General features: G+C 37.6%; 1 protein-coding gene across 3 annotated transcripts in view; it reads left to right on the top strand.

Annotated features, from left to right (window-relative positions):
- Positions 1–1,903: 1,903 nt before the first annotated feature.
- The window catches only part of ENOX1 (ecto-NOX disulfide-thiol exchanger 1), a 341,922-nt gene continuing 325,894 nt past the window's right edge, over positions 1,904–17,931 (top strand). For all 3 annotated transcript variants that reach the window (XM_072617159.1, XM_072617157.1, XM_072617156.1), the window contains exon 1: positions 1,904–2,006. The gene's annotated coding sequence lies outside the window, so the exon portion shown is untranslated. The remainder of the gene's footprint in view (positions 2,007–17,931) is intronic.

The following is a 17,931-nucleotide window of genomic DNA, read 5'->3' as shown; positions in this document are numbered from 1 at the left end:
TCATGGTACACATCTCACCAGGCTGACTGGCAAAGGGTAAGTTGCGCTGTTCTCTACACTGGCTTTTGGAACCTGAGACATTCACAAATAGAAGTGTATGGTGAACATGACTTTCTTCACCACCATAAGGGAGAGAAAGGGGTGGGAGAGGAGGAAGAAGCAAGGAGGCATTCTAACAGGACCAAGGCATGATACCAAGCATGTTGAGTTTGGCCTCAGAAGCTCTGGGTTGAGACAGAGCATTAATAGGAGTGGTGTGTCCAGAATGAGAAAGATGATGGGACAGTCCCAGTGGTGTCTACCCTGGTCTCACTATGTCTGAGGTATTGTTTTTGGTTCTAGGAACTACATTTTAAGAAGGACATTGACAAATCAAATCAGATCCAGAAAAGAACAACTAAGATGCTAAACTTGAAGGAGATTGAAATTAGGATTGAGAATGTTTTAGCTAGAGAAGATTTGGGGGCAATGTGGCAGCATCTCCAAGTATTTGAAGGGCAGTTGAGTAGATGAGATATTAAACTTGCTTCATTTGTCTGCAAATGGAAGTAGAGGGAGCAGTGGATAGAAAGGACAGAGTCAGATTTCAGCTGATTATCAGCAAAATTTTCTAATAAGTAGAGTTGTCCAACAGTGGAATGAGGTACTTTGGGAGGAAGGATATAAATTATTCATTACTGATAGTTTTCAAATAAAGGCTAGCTGATTGTGTCTTATTTGGGGGGAGCATGAGGGATAGAGAATGTTTAAAGGGAATTCCTGTTCAGATAAGATTTGGACTAGATGCCTCCTGGGTCCTTTACTGCATGACTATGAATAAGATCCTCACTTTTCTTATCTGTCAGTTGGGACTAATAATACCTCCTGGGGTTGTGATAGGAAGAAAACACTTTATAAATTATAAAGTTCCAGATCAATAAGAGTGGTTGTTCCTAAGCATGATTGCATTGTTATTAAAAGTTATTGGGGGCACTTTGTATTTTTGCGTTGTTGAAGCCGGGTGTTGCCTCATACTGTATAGCTTGTTGTACACTAACAGATTTGGTTGGGGGGGGGGGGGGGGGATGATCTTTTAGGACGAGCAAGGAGAATGGAGGAATAATAGTCAATTGGATAAAGTTTAGTTCTCCAAGTACTCAGCCAATCAGTAAACACCTACAGGTCCAGAGCTAGATTTTCAATTACTTGTCCCTTGTTAATTTTTTTTTTTTTAAGTATAGGGGAAGAATGTGGCCTTGACAGAATTGTCAATATCTTTTTTTGTTTTTCTTATTTGAAAAGCAGTGCTAGAAAAAAGACACAGGTAGGTGCATTTGTGTGGTGTTTGCCTGAGTAGGACAGTGCAAGCTACATAAATCAGTCCAAAGCAAAATATGAATGTGATCCCTTCTTATGGAGAGAGATATGCATTGAGGTAAACCTGACCTTGACATGGTAATGTCAGTTTTACTACCAAGTCCATTCTTTAAAGATCTGCTTATCTATCTGCCTATCTATCTGTCTGTCTTTCTATCTATCTATCTGTCTATCTACCTGTTTATTTCCTTATACATTTATTTTTTATTTGCCGAGCTGTAATTTTGCTCCCCCTTTTCAAGAATTCTTTCTGTAAGCTTTGTCTTTCTCTGAATGTTGTTGGCAAAGTACAACTCTTCAGACTGTGATGTTACAAAATACTGTTTTTTTTCCCCAGCACCATCAAACACAAATTAATTTTACCTATTAATGCCTATACTAGTGGTAGTTGCACAGCTAGCATTCAGTTTAATGTGCCTCAATGAAGATGGCTTTTTTCTGATGTGTTTTCAGCCCTCTGTTATTTCTCTGACCTTCTTTTTCTTTATTTCTAGAGACATCCTTGTAATGTCAAAACTTCACACAAGTCCTGCCCTGGCGTTGTTCTGTGAGCAACTTCTATTTGAAAAATTCCTGTGAGTGCATCCTTTTCAATCAACTTCTTGGAGAGCAGAGAGAGCCCTGTCTTTTGATGTTCTGCCGTTTTTAAGGTTTGTGTTAACTTTCCATTTTTATTAGTGACGTGGACATTAATTCTATAGAATGTTTCAGAATTATGCAACTAATATAATATACTGTGGAGGCAAAAAGAGGAGTGAGGGTGGGGCAGGACAGAGGGAGTTCCCTTCATTCAAGGGCATCATTCGTTGGACTGGGGTTTCTCAGCGTCCTTGATGTTGAAGAGAAATGAGAGTGATCATCTGATATGTTAGAACTCATGCCCATCACTTTCTACTTTCTGGGTTGTTATGAAAATCTAGAAACCAAGGGCTCACCAATGTACTTGCAAATCAAGGCATGTTCCTGTATTACCACATCTTGTGATTTTTGCCACATTTTTGTAAAAACTAAATGCTTACACATATAGAGAGTCCATATCAGTGTAAATAATGAATTCCATGGAGTGGGCATCTTATTTGATTTTTTCCTTGCATATTTCCATTTGGGTAGAGCAAAGTACTATGTGTTACATACAATTATAACTTCAACTAACATGGATTTGAATAATGAGACCACAGAACTCATTACTTTCATTAAACAGAATCTAGTTATATGTATATGTGTTTATACATAGTATATACTATATATGTATATATATGTATATATGCACATTGTGTATGTGGAGATATATATATATATATACATCTCCACATACATACACACATATACATGCAAATCTTTGATGGTATTTGTTTGAAAATGGAATAATGTTTTCTGTTTGAGCCCTCTGTGGAATTTCAGTAGACAATGTGATAGTAAGATTTTGAAGTCCCAAGGTTAATCCTTGGGTCAGAATGAAAAGTTTAGAGCAAGTGTGAGTCCATTCATACCCTTATTCAGGAAAGACTTGTTAAGCACTCACTATGTGCTAGGGCTGGAGGACATACAATGATAAATTAGACACACGAATCTCCCAGGAAGCCCAAGTTTATTGTTCATCAACAGTCTGGTAGTTTAAGGCCCTAAGTTACCCTGAACAGGGCCCAATTATAGGAAAACAGCTCTGATCCCCAGAGTTTATAATCCTATATAGTTACCTGACACCATTTTAGCTGCAGTTACATGTCATATAAGCAAGCTCCCCTCCTTGAGGGGCCCTGTTTGTTAAGAATACAATAGAAGCCAATAGAGCATCTTCTCTTTGGAGTGCATGCGTCTGGGCTTGGCTCTCTCTTTCTCAAGGAATGCCTGTTTCTGTGATTTTGTCACCTTCCAGGCAGACTTAGCAGTAAAACAGAGCTGGAGATGTACAAAGGGTTGGCCCAAAACAACAAGCGTAGGAAAGGAAGACCGCTAGAAATGTTCTTGGGTCAGGAGAAAAATAAGTGTATCAATATTATGTGATTGGTAAAAACATCTTAATTATATGTCCAGGTGATTATCCTAGCATAAAAAAGCACATAAAAAAGCACAAAACATGAATATTAAATGTTGTGGGAGTTGCTTACTTGTGTATCATAATTGCTTATAATATATCCTTAAAAATTTTTTTTCAGGGCAAATATTTTGGATGTTAAGACAGCAGAAAGTAAAACACTTTTATTTTGAAAATACTTGCCTGCTTAGACCTGGCCAAAGGCTAAACTCACTGTATGTATGGTTCACAGAAAGAAAAATCATCAGGGCATAGGGAAAATAGTCAGTATAGTAAATGGATGAAGACTATATGAGGGGCAGAGGAGGAGGGAGCCAGGCATTCTCCCTGGAATGACAAGTCTTTTTTCCACAGGCATCCATTTCATTTGGTAGGACTTTTATTCTGTCCACAGTGACAAATGTTTTCTCCCTTAATAGCCCTTTACTGTTGGTTTTTTATTTTATTTCTACTGAGAAATCAAAGTAGATTGCACTGCAATGGATGGGCCAGATTCCAGTTTTCCCACTGCACCCTTCATCTCTGTGCCACACACTTAACTCACTTGGAAGAGCAGAATAGGGTGTGGAGGGAAATAAGAATTTATATCTCCATCTTCAGGGCCCCATTCTGTCGTTTTGGGGGGATGCCCCCTGGATGTAGAGTCTATGGAGTCATAGACCCGGAAGGGACCGCAGAAGTCAACAGAACAATTCTTTGTCTTCAGGCAAGACCATGTTTAGACCATTCCAGACAGATATGAATCAATTTATTTTAAAGCTCTTCATAGCCAAGGATTCCAAAACTTCCTTTAGTAACCTATTCCTTTTTTCCTTGTCTTATAACCCTCACTGTCAGAAAAACCTGTATCATTTCTAACCTACATTCCCTATGCTGCGTCTTAAAGGCATTTCTTCTTGTTCAGTCTCTCCATGGAAATGCGGAACATGTGGTCACTGTCCACTGTATAATAACCTTTTCCATATTTGAAAGCTATTATTAAATCAACTTCCTGCCTTCTGGTGACAATATCCCCTTTCTATTTTCCCCTAATAGATCTTATTTTTTGAAACCTTTCATTATATTTCATACTCATACTACCTATGTCATAGGGTGGTTGTAGCAAAAACACTTTTTAAACCTTAAAGCTATATAAAAATAATCGTAGTGATAGCTGTTGTCTGAACATCCTCAAATATTTTATATTAAGTTGAAGAAAGTAGAACCAAGACATGGTGCAGGTCAAAAATTTTATAGGCAAAAGTGTTTGGGTCAAATGGCTCCCATCAAGGAAATATCTATTGAACACAACAAAGAATATGGAAATGGTAGAATATAAACATTAGAAGAGGTCTCAGATATCATCTGCTGTAACCTCCTCCTTTTACAGGTAGAGAAACTAAGGCCTGGAGAAGTTATGTGGTTACAGCGAGGAGTAAGATTTGTTGCTATTTGATATGAAAATATAGATGCAGGATGATCTATATCAGGACATGAATGGAGAAAGAGAGACGAAAGCAGGCTGACAAAGAAGCAAAAAGGAAATAGAGTGAGCACCTAAGGAAATATGTTGGGCATAGTGAGTGGACTGGAAGAGATCACAAAATCTGAAGCATTGATGGCTAACACACACACACACACACACACACACACACACACACACACACACACACACACACGAGGAGAAAGGCATTTTTTCCAGGACCCTTCTATTTATTTCTGATTCTCTTTCTTACTGTTCCTGCCACTGCTTTCTCCCCTGAGCAAAGCCAGTAAAGGCTACTCTGATGATCTAATTAGGGTCATATGATGGAGGAGAGCCAAAAAGAATTAAAGGGGTTTTTTTGATATCCAATTAAACATCTTCCATTAATCCCTAGTAGGTTTTTTCTACCCACAGGCGCAGCTGCACTCAAAGATTTTTAGTTCCATCTGTAATGTAACTGCCTCATCCTGTCTACCTTCTTCTTCATCTACTAGCAGTATGGAATCTGCATCCTGTTTTCTTATCTCATTCTCCTGGTGAAGTGAAATAATCAGAGGAGATGATTTAGAAATCAAAGCCAGACTAAGTCCCCATCCTCCTGAGGTTTCCTCGGGCTCTGGTCTCTTGATGTAGATACTAAAATACTGCCCCTTCTTTACTAAGGCTTAGCATGACACCTAATGCATTTGTAGGTGCTCATTAAATGCTTTTTGGCTGACAGACCATGCTAAATTATAACAGTTGGAATTTTTGCCATGCTTTAAGCTTTATAAAACACTTTCTGTACATTTTCTCATTTGATTCTTACATTTCTATAAGGTAAGCATTGCAGGTATTCTCATCCCTCTTTTATAGATGAGGAAATGAGCATCCAAAAAAGTGCTTCTAGTCATACAACTAGGAAAGTGTTTCAGAGGCAGGGTCAGACTGAATGCCAAGTCCAGAATTCTTTCCCTTATGGTAGGCTGAATTCCCCATTAATATTCCTTTCCTCTGTCTTTGTCAGAAATTGACTTGTCAGACAAATAGATCATTTGATTTCAGGATAGAATATTTCCTAGTACTGAAATCAGAACAGCGAAATGAAACTATGCATTCATTTAGGAAACTAAACTCTGTTAACTTGCATCTGCTTTTCCTTCTACCAAGTTCACACATTAAATAAGTAGTTGAAAAGAAGATTAGGGTGAAAGGCTTCTTTTCTTTGTTTTCTAGTGAAATGGTAAATCATAAAGGGCAAGTTTATGTAATTATAAATAATAGAGTTATCAATAATCTATACTAATCTATAACATCTCCTTCTGTCCATCTGTCTGTCTCAAAAGGCTGCACTCTTGGAGAGAAAGAAAAAGATAACACCAAAAACTTTCCCCTTATCCTCCAATTATTTAATAATTTCAAATTTTCTGAATAAATTCTTGAACCAAGTTCCCACAATATTGAAGAGTTCATATCTCCTTGTATGTGAAAGAAACTAAGTATGATGGACTCTTTGGAAGTTCTCATTTCCTGAAAGGCAATGCCATGTGGGTTCCAGCCCTGTAAAGATGAAGGAATAAATATTATTTTTATGAGATCAAGTTCATATTCTAGTTGAAAAATAGCTCATAATAAAAGATACAAGGATGTAATATAGGAAATTATACACAAATACACTCTGTCCTTATGGGCATATATCTAATCTACACATCTAGAGACAGCTCTCTTGGAAAATCATGCTTGCAGAAAATACAACTTGTATCTGTGATATATTGCTCTTTTTCAGTTAACAATATATCTTAAGTGACTATCTCCTTACCAGTGAAACATTTCAGACATCTTTTCCCTATATCTGGTTAAAGAATTCTCCAGTTCTCCATATTGTTGATTGCAAGAATGATATACAACAAGAGCTTTTCCATTCTGCAAGTCTTCCGGGTTCCCTGTTTATCTGGACTTTACCCCCTTCTCCCAATATACTCCCACACCCTTTGAACATTTCATCTCTTTGGGAATTACATGAGAAAATATCTATTGACATTTTTAGTGGAAGTCTTTATGAGAAGAAATCAATGTCTTCCACGCAGAATACCAGCACTTTGAGTGCATGATGCCTGTTACTGTTAAGTCTAGATGAAAGACATTTTTTGGAGGTAGTGAGGATGTTAAAGTTTCACATTAACTCTTACACTGCCATTTCTAGTCCATTATTACTAAATCCCATTAATAGTGTACAAATCTAAACACTTAAAAAAATCCCCAGGATGTTTATTTAATTTGTGTTCAGATTACTTACCCTTCCTTAAAATGTCTATGGCAGTTGTTAATTAAAAGTCAACCAACCAATCTGCAAGTATTAAGTACCCCTGTAAGGCATTTTACTTAATTCCTCTGACCAAGATATCCCAGCCAGACTTTTCTCCATTAACTCATGGTTTTTCTCCTTCTATGAGCCAAAAATAATCAACCAGATGGTCTGAAAGACACAAAACAGAAGAATGAATGTAAGGCCCTTGAGGGTAGAGGTTTGTTTTCTTTTTGTCTTTGTTGTCTTTAGTACCTAGCACAGGTACTTGGTGCTTACTCAGCTACTCAAAAGGATCTGTGATCTCCCTAATTTGGATATTCCCTCCAAAGATGCAGATTGTATCCTTTCCATGTCTGCCCAGTCTATATGGCATCAGTTCACTACAAGAGATTAATCTAACATATTGGAAGCCTTCCTTGCTTCTTGCTGACCTGACCCCTTAGACTATTCACTTATCATCCCTCTCTGTCAACAGTATGACCAGCCTATCTTTTTTCGTCATTTATTATATGTTGCATCCAGTGCACAACCCATAGTGTGCCTCACCATTGCCCTTCAATTCTTTGGGGACTTTTGTGCTTCGCATAGTAGGCACTATGTTGAATGTTGGTTCATTTCAATTGAATTTCCAAGAATCATTCCATTCCATTTTCCAAATTCTCACAGTACCCTCCCTTCTTCAGTAACATACATTTTCCTGCTTCTACCAGTTCTTTGCATATTCTGAACATCTATCTTTTTATTTCTTTTATTTTCAGGACCCTAACCATCTATCTCATCCTTCTTCAGCATGGGTACCAGCATGATAACCCATCATCTTGCTATTAAAAATTTTTTGAATCAGTATGTCTTAGACATACAAGGAGAAATAAATTATTTTTCCTTTTACCCCCTGCCATTTCATTTTTATAGCCTAATTTTATTAACTATTTGTATCCTGCAAAGGGTTTTTAATGTGGCTTTCATTAAAATGATCACCTCAGAGTGGTGTTTGGAGCAGAATGAGATAAAAGAGAGTGTGGCGAATTTTTTTTAAAAGAAAATATATAATCAGAAAAGCAAAGGATCCCTTCCATTCCTTAATCACTGAAGGGCTCTTATATTTTTCACCCCCTTTTAAAGTATGCTTACTCATATTTGTGTTAACCAGCAACTAACATGTTACCAAATTGTAGATAGAGATTATATTTCAATCACCAGACCAACTCTCTTGTATTTTATGAAACATTTTGGTATTCCTTAAAGCGCTAAGTGGGGTTGAGTAATTTTTCCAAATTATTAACGATTCCTGAATTACTCACCTGAAGCTCAATTTCTGCTTTCATCTGCCATCTTAAAACAAAATGGAAGCCATTAAATGCTTTCAAATGTCATTTTAAAGTAAGAGACCCCTCACTGAACTATATGGAGACTACTAATTTACTAAGTTATTCACTAGTTAATCTTTCTCCCACGAATAGAATATAATCTTGAACCCTTAAACCTACTGGGATGCCAATGAGAAGTTCAAAATAGCTCTCTTCTAGAAGCAAACAGCAGAGTGCAGAGATCTAAATAGGAATATGTAAAACTATCCTTCTTTAAAAGCTTCTGATACTCTACATTAGCCCAGTCTCAATACAGTGTTCTCAAATTCCTTCTGGGAGACCAAATTGTACAAGATACAGATAAATTGTCCACTCTCTGAAATCTTGAAATTGCCTATACATCTAAAGGTTTTAGCCTGTTTTCAGTTTGTCTCCTGGAATTTGCTGCTCGATGACACTTGGGTTTCTATTCAGTTAATGATAATCTTAAGTGTAGCTGCCTGCTGAGACCATTGATGCTACTGAAGCTGCAACTTTTGAAAGGATTAACAAAAAGCAACTAAGTGAAAAATATAACCATAAGGAATGGCAGGTGTAGGCTCAAGTTCGGTTTTTACCTGTTTTATTCATTTATCTTTCTCCAGGATTCCAAAATATATTGACCACTTGCCAAATGCATTTTTCTATATGAAAACACTAACCATCGTGGAGTAATTTCTCTTTGTCTTTCAAGTATGCAGGTTTAGATTGGTTCGTTCTGAAAATCAACACAAAATTAATTTGCTGGTGTGTATTGATGATGGCTTTCTGATAAACTGAGATTTTTGGTGCCAAGTTCAGACTGTAGCAGACTTCTGTAGCTGAGCATAAACTCTGAAAAAAAAGTGGGTTTCTGTCAGAAATGCTGACCTAGCTTCCCTTCCAGCTACTCTGCCAAAGCACCACCATACTACGTGGGCTTTCATGTCTACCTAGGATCAGTGGAGAAGTGCCTTTCAGTCTTACTTAGCTCACATGTATTTTTAAAGGCAGTTTTTGACTTTGGGGCTGCTTTTCCCAGGCCAAGATTAACAATGTTGTTTTCTAAGCCATGCAAATATGGTAACTCGACGTTCTGCTTTATAGTAGACTTGATGAGATTTTTTTTTATGGGTCTCATTTGTTATTCTTTGTGGTGGCATTTTGACAAACTGTCCATTCCTTTTTCCTAGTGGGCTTAACTTCTGGGGTGGGGGGCATGCCTATCGCTGGCATTTGTTTAATCCATCTGCTTGTCCATCTGGGTACATGCACTGGAGTGTGGCATGTGCATGGCCCTGTTCAGGGTGGGAGCCAAGATAAACAGTTCTCTACAACTCATCATTTCCAGAAAGTAATGAAAATTGCATGCTTGTCCTCCAATATAAGCCACCTCTTTAGCCCATGGTCCATACTTGCGGTTGACTTAAATAATAACTGTGATCAGCTCTTGAAAGTAATGGATTTCTTTCTATCCTTTCTATCTCCAACTTCCCCTCTGTTTCAGGATCTTAGGAGCTACCCCATATAAAAGTCTCTAGTTTTGTGTAATGAAAAGGGTACTGAATTTGGAACTAGAAGACCCAAGTTCAAAGAGCAGCTGTCCTTGCATGACCCTGTGAAAGTTACTGAATTCCTTTGGGTGTTAAGTTCCTTATCTGTAGATGGAAGGGTTTAGAGCAGATCAGTGGTGTCAGACTGAGATAGAAATGGTAAGGATCCTGACAGACAGTGTATTGACTTAGTTTTAAAATGTAATGTTATCTATGCTCTATTGCCTTTTTATTTATAGTAGAGTAAATTCTGATATTGTATGAGAAAGCTGTGAATATTGGTGGAGTCTGATAGGAGCCAAAAAAAAAAAAGTTGACTTCAGAAGATGAAGAAACTTATCTGCGTATGGGGCTGTCATCACCATTCCAAACTTATTTCCTTCAGCATTTTGAGTGGTGTAGTGTGGGGAACATAAAATGGACAACTGCAAAGGACATCTGGGGCACAAGTATAGTAGGATTGATTGAGCCCAGGCAAACTTACTAATTAGCTTTCCAAGTAGAAGTAAACAGAAGTTTTGGTAGAAATTGAAAAGGACAGGAAGCCAGTAGAAACTACTAAATGGTTCTCAATACAAATGAGTAAATCAGTAACAATTTTGGATAAAACATTTGGACTTGGGGTTGTGTAGAAAAAAAAGTCACCAAGATTTATCTTTCACACTTCTTAAGCAGGCATCTGTCCAGTGTGGAGGTGCATCCCTTCATCAAAGTGATATGGCAGAGGAATTAAGAATGTGTAGTAGCCCTGTTGCCAACAAAATATGAATTATTTACAAATCATGCTAATCTTCAAATTTACATCTGCATAATCGGAATAACTGCTCACAGCTTAGTGAAAATACAGTATATTATTAAAGGGACTTCCCATGCTAGTTGAAAGGCTGTTGTGAACGTGCCAGCAGATATACTTTCAGGAAAATCGCAGCAGTGATGACTAATACATCTCTTTATTATTCTTTGAAATATATCTGGGGAAGGGTATGCTCTCTGCAAAGCCCTTTATTTCAAATAAAACATCTTATTTTCAGTACTTTAGATGCAAACCCAAAGCAGATTCAAATCCCTTTTCTACAGAATGGTTTCATTATATTTGCTAATTCAGACACACCCCTACTCCCTGGCTTGTTTTAGCTTTTAAAGGGTATCATCAGCACTGGGAATCTGATCAAGAATGCATATTTGCCTGGCTACTAAAGATAAACAGTTCCATTCATAAGCAATGCACTGCTCTTAAAAATTTTTTGGAGAAAGGCAAAATTGGTTGTCAGGACTTGGGCAGGAAACTCCGAAACTCACAAATGCTAGAATGTTGGAAAATGTTAGATTACATGTGCTTTCTGATGAGTGACTGGGACACAGAGAATGGCCAAGTAAGAAAAAGCAGTATCAATAAAAGTTTTGAAAGGATAAAAATTAGTGAGAAGGAAACCCCTACTAATTTGGTGAAAAAGCTGACCTGATTAAAGCGAAAAACCTAAATTATGCTAAAAATCCAAGAAAAATACAGTTGTATTACATCTGTAAATGCATGCAGAATCTTAAACCAATGACTAACCAAAGTCTTGCCAGGAGAAGCTCTCTGGCCTTATTTAATGCATAGCATATTTGTTTACTTAATTCTCACCCTTTCCCCCATATTTTATTCTCATATGGTGAGGGGAGTCCATATTATTCAAGTCTCTGGGTCTTTCTCCATTGCTCTTCTCAGAAACCCTCATTTGCAAAGGAATAGTGACTCACTCAGAGTTGGACAGATGTCAGCCTTTTTCAACAATTCATCTGTACTTAAATTGAAGAGTTCTCTTCAGAAGGCATGGGTGTTTCTGGGAGAGTTCTACACACTGACTAGTATTGCTTTCCTTAATAACCTTTCTTTGAGATTCTTAAATATCTTGACCATCTTTCCCTGAATACTCTTTGAAATTTCAAATGAGGAAAAGGAAGGTCAGAGTGTAGGTAAAGGAACTTGTCCAAGGTAACATAACTAATTGGTATTTGTGTCCCTAGCAATTAGCTCATGCCTGGCATGTAGTAAATGCTCAATAAACGCTTGTTGACTGACTGACTGAGGTTATACTAAAGTTCTTGGAGTTAACTTCAGTTTAGCACCAATCTAAATTATTATCAGATATTATGTTTTCAATAAAATTTCACTGAATATACATGGTTCCAAAGTAATTTTTGAAACATCTGATATCATTATATTTTGGATAAAAATTTGAAATAGCCTTCAGAATTACACCAGTGACAAGATTTTCCATATAGCTATTCTTAGAGACCATTTCCATTCATTTGGTTGGTCTATGTGGTCTTTATAACTTGGAGATTCCATGATTTTGTGGTTTTATATTCTACACACACACACACACACACACACACATACACACACACACACACACACACACACATACACACACACACACACACACACACACACACACAAAATACAGCACTATTTTACCAAACAATACACCAGTGTTAGAAACTCCAGCTATATTTATATCAGGCCATTTATAATTCTACAATAAGAATTTATTAAAGGAATGGAATTTGCTTCTTAATTGATTAATTTTTAAAGCATTATTTTCCAAAAGTGGAAGACCAGAAAATTAATGTCAGTTTTCCGGAAAGATCGCTAATACAATATGCCAGAAAACCAAACAGATATCTAAAGAATGTAACAATTTGTAAGCTTTAATACTGTTGGGCTTTATCAATTTTTTTAATCAAATATGATGTTAAATTCAAAAATGTAAAATTTCATGTTAAGTAATAGGTCTTTTTGCAGTACTCCTAAGTGTTTAAGATAAAACTATATAGAAAATTGATTTTTTAAAACTCTTAAACATTTTTATTTACAGTTTTGACTTCCAAATTCCATTCTTCCCTTCCTCTCTCCCCCTCCCTGAGGGGGTAAGCAAACAGATATAGGTTATACGTGTGCCATTATGTAAAACATTTCTATGTTAGTCATTTTGTGTAAGAAGCTTTGGATAAAAAGAAAAAAGAAAGTGAAAAATAGCATGCTTCAGTGTGTATTCAGTGGATACTAGTTCTTTCTCTGGAGGCAGATAGTATGGTTCATCATTAGTCTTTTGGGGATTTTCTTGGATCATTCTATTGTTGGGAACAGCTATGTCATTCACAATTCTTCATCAAACAATAATTATTGTTATTCTGTATAATGTTATCCTGGTTCTGTTCACTTCACTATGCATCAGTTCATGTAAGTTTATAAAAATAATTTTTAAAAAGATAGCTTTGCTTGTGTTTCTGAGTGAAATAAATGAAACAACTTAGTTTTATGTGTTATTTTTATATAATTCCTATTGCTTATAATAGCATGGAAGAACTTAAAACATTTTTAGAAGAAACACTTTGGATAATATTTTTGCAATGAATGCTTTCAGTAAGTAAAGTGTATTTTGAATAAATGATTTCTGAACTTTCTACAGGTGTATAGCACTAAATGTAGTTCTCAAATTTAGGAGTGGGAAGGGACGGGATGACAGGCAGAGAAGGCTCTTCAGGATATTATTCTCCAAATGCTCATTTTATTTTTCTTCTCTGAGGCTCTACTCTATTCATTCCAGTGGCATCTGGCATGCTCTTGAATTTTTTGCTGGGCCCAGCATGTAATATATTAGAATTTTCCTGGAACAACAATCAGGGAAATACCACTTCTAAAAATATACTTTGCAGGGTTTGGGTTATTTATTTTTAATTTTGGGGAAAGTTCATATTCTATTAGATCATTCACATTTTGTCCCCGACAAGAGATATTTATTCAAATGAAAGCCACAGCAAACCTGATACTCTCTATGCATAAAGTACTAAACAACTGAACACATGTTTGCAAGTTCAGGGACTTTATAAAAGAATCAGGTGGAATAGAATTTTCCTTCTGTTGGCTTTTGGGCATATTTTCATGGGCTTTTGCTTTTATGGGTAAATTAGCAGCTTAGTTGGCTTCAGGTTCACCAAGGGACTATACTCTATTTTTGTTGGCTTAGGGATATAGTATGGAAAATAGCAAGAAATGGGTATGGTTGAATGTGTAAGGGGACTGATGGGTAAACCTGGTAGGTGTGTCTTGGAAGTAGTAAAAAAGTTAATGTGAGATAAATCTGTAAGAAAACAATTCCCTCATTTGTAATGTCTTCAAAACTAAAGGGAAAAATATTATACTGCCTACATCATTAAGCTGAAGCAAAACTAGAGAAGGACCACCACATTGGTGAAGAAACTTGAGATCAAGCCCCACAAGGTAGGTTGAAAGACCTTGGGGCATAGACTTCTGATGAAGATTGGTGGAGGGGGAGGAGAGGATGGTAGAACAGGGAAGGAAACATTGTTCTCTTTAAGAATTTCACAGAAACAGAGAATCTTGGAGTTGGAAGGGATCTCAGAGACCACCTAATTCAATTGGTCCTTGAACAAGAATCCCTTTTATAACAGATCCAACAAATGGTCATCCAGTTTTCATTTGAAGAACTGATGTATTATTAAGGGATTCAATTTGTTCTGCTTGACTCCAGCATATACTTATATACTTCTTTGTTGTCTCCTCTGTAATCTCCTTGAGAGCGAAGATTGTTGGAGACAGGCCAAGATGGTAGAAAAGGAAGAAGAACAACTCAGCTCTCCCCACAGCTTTTCCAATAAAGATATAAGAGCATCCGACCAAGTAGTGTTAGGGAAATCCAAAGACAAAACATAGTGAGTCTTTTTCTCGAGCCAGGGAGCAGCCAGTAGCTGTGTCTCTCTGACTCCAAAACTGGCCTGCAGATCTAGTGCGGACTTAAGAGAAAATCTGGAGCAGTTATTAGGGATGACCTGCAGCTGTGTTGCAGGGCAAGAAATGGTTATGGATTCAACCAGGCTTGACTGTGCAGGGATTGGGAACAGGAGCTGGGCAGCCTGCAAGTATTACTATCTGTATGTTAATGGAATTTAAGATGTTCCCAGACCATTAATAGGCCTCATGTGGAGCCCATTAAGGGAAGCTTGCTTAGGGGAGGCTTGCTTATAGGAAGGCTTTCAAACCTTTTGCTAATTTCTAATTAGTCACTGAGTCAAGAGGGTTGTGATGCCCTCTGGCTCTGAGAAGGGTATATATGCTCTGAGGGGAGGTTTTGCTTTGGGGGTTTGCTTATGAGAAAGACCTTGTGATTTCCTGGCCAAGACTCTGAATGGCTGTGTGTTCAGAGCTCCGATGGCTCAGATATAAAGGCTATCTCGGTCCAGGGATATATGTAAAGTGTATAGCAATATTGCTTTGATTCAAGAAGTAGAACCCGGTCTGTTGGTCTTTATTTCTCGGCGTATATTTTCTCTGTTTGTATTTTCTCTGAAGTTCAGGGTGCTGACTTTTTATCTGAACTAGTGAATGTAATTAAAAAATGATTGTTGACCCCTAAAAACCCCTAAATCTTTCCCAGTAAAGCAGTTCTAAGAACTTGTGCTACCAGCCATCCTGGGTATGCCAGTGTGGTTGGACAAGCTAGTAGGGGAAAATGCTAGAAACATTTAAAAAAAAAAACATTCAAATTGGATCTTTAGACAATATCTTTTTCTAACCTTAGTTGAAAACCACCAATGTTAACTACAGCATTAATCGACAAGAAAGGGAACAATAATAGAAAAGCTCCTGATACTAACAGTAATAATAAGAGAACAATCATTAATAACAGAACTTAAAGACTCCTGAAATGCTAGTCTCATAGGTTCACAGATTTAAAACTGTAAGGGATTTTTTGAGATTATCTGGTCCAGTCTGCCTCAACTCAAGTTAAATAAAAAAGACTATTAGTTGCCTCTCTTACTGCAGATGAGCTTACAGAGTGGCGAGCCTTGATTTGGGACTTTTATTGTGTCTCACAGAATCCCAGAATTTGGGACTTGGAGAGGACTTCACCGCCATCTGGCCATGTTCGTTTGCAGATGAATTGGTTTGGCTTGGACTGCTGTGAATTGGACCCATCATTTCATGCTGGACCTATATTTAAAAGAGGGATTCTGGGATCCTCTTCTCTATAATATGCTGGTGCTATCCAGACTTTTCCTCTTCTCATTTTAAAAGGCTGAGGCCTAGAACTCTCAAACCTGAGCTTGATAGTGGGTCAACCCCAAAACTGACATTGCTGACCATTTCCTCTTCTTTTTTTCTTTAGAAAAATGAGGTTCAGAAATTCTCACTGCATAGTGGGCCACAGTTTGAGGGAATGTGAATTTTCAACTTGCCTCAGAAACTGCTGATCCAAAATTTAATTGAGGGCACTTAAGGTTCAGGAATTCAGCCATTGTGTATGCATGCCACTCCACCACTAGCCTGGCTACTGCTACTTCTTAGTCCTAGAGGCTACCACATCTAAGGGTGTGGATATAGCTAGAGTCAGTTCCTTGGGGACTGTGCAGGCAACTCCTAGGCACCATAGTTTGCCCTCAGGTCTCTTTGACTGGAGTTTACCTCTCTTTGCATCTCTCAAAAAAATATAAAAGGGGACAAAAACCAGGAAACTGAACCATTTTTAGTAGTCTTAGCAGGAAAGTATGGCATAGTGAATAGAGTTGAGTTGTCAAGACCTGAGTTTGAATGGAGTCAGGAAGACCTGAGTTCAGATCTGGCCTCAGATACTTACAGAACAGACTGAGCTAAATCACTTCCATCCCCAGTTACCTCTAATAGCTCAAAAATGAACATGTCCACACATAATACAATAATAACAATAATAATAGTTATTATTATAGACCCCCCAAAAAAAGATTCACCACCCTGTAAACTCATCAATTTGGTAAGTGAGCTGTCCTGATCAACCCCCTGCAGGTCCTAGCACTTTGTATGTTTTCAGGTGCTTTCATAACTGTTTCATTTATGGCATGATAATGACTAGTGGTTGGTCCTATTCTGCACGGATCAGCCATGCTCCCGAAGTCACATAGATTTCTTATCAGGTGTCTATAAAATGACTTTCATCCTTTTGGTCATCAGTTGGCTACTTTCTCAAGTTGATCAGCAGATTAGCTCCAGGCGACCGGCTAACCTAAGTCAGCCATTTCAGTTTTAGAAATCATGAAAAAGAACCAGTGCTTCCTTTGTTTTAGCCAATATGGATTTATGGGATATTGAGGTTTAGGAGGGAAAAAGGTATTGCTTTTCTTTTCTTTTGGCTTTGAATAAAAAAAAATACCAGGTATTATGGACACTTTAGGGGAAAATAAATAGTCACTATCATGTCATTCTTTCAGCCCACACACATCTAAGGTAGTTGTCGACAGGAATGGGAGCAGACATTTATCTTCATTAGTTCCTCCAAGGTGGAGCTTTTTGGATGCAGGTGGCCTAACTTTCCGCGCCCGTTAATTTGCCAGTTATTGTACCTGCAGCTCTGCACAGATACTGATTAACTTCACATTTTGCTCAGTGGGCAGTTTAATGTTCTTGTCACCTTACATTGAGCTTTAAATGTGCAGAGTGGGGGAGAGAATGTCAAACCCGTTCCTACAACTTGGGGGCAAGTCTGAGCACAGGTGTTAAAAGGTCTGGGAGAATAATAGAAGGGTGAAAGATGGTCAGAAAGGTAATGTGAGCCTTAGTTTAAAAAAAGCTTATAATCATTCTGTCTTATTTTCTTTTATAAAAGTGCCCAAAACATACACTTGTTTGCTGGCTAGGATCACTGTCATATTTTGGTCCTTCCAGGCCTTCACAGATCTGTGCTTTTACTGATGTGGACTCTCCTTCCACTAATACGGGTCTCATCCCCTCTTCTCTCTGGTAGATGGTCTTAGTGCATTTCTGTAGCTTTAAACATTAACCCCCATTTATGGTGAAGAGCTGGGCTGCTGCTCATTAGACAAACTGCATAGTATGCCCAAGGGGCCCGGCTGAAAGCTTTTCCATTTTA

This window comes from Notamacropus eugenii, chromosome 6 (genome assembly GCF_028372415.1).
Source record: "Notamacropus eugenii isolate mMacEug1 chromosome 6, mMacEug1.pri_v2, whole genome shotgun sequence".
In the NCBI taxonomy this organism is placed as follows: domain Eukaryota; kingdom Metazoa; phylum Chordata; class Mammalia; order Diprotodontia; family Macropodidae; genus Notamacropus; species Notamacropus eugenii.
The sequence above is the reverse complement of the archived record's forward strand: the minus strand, read 5'-3'. Positions and strand labels throughout refer to the sequence as shown.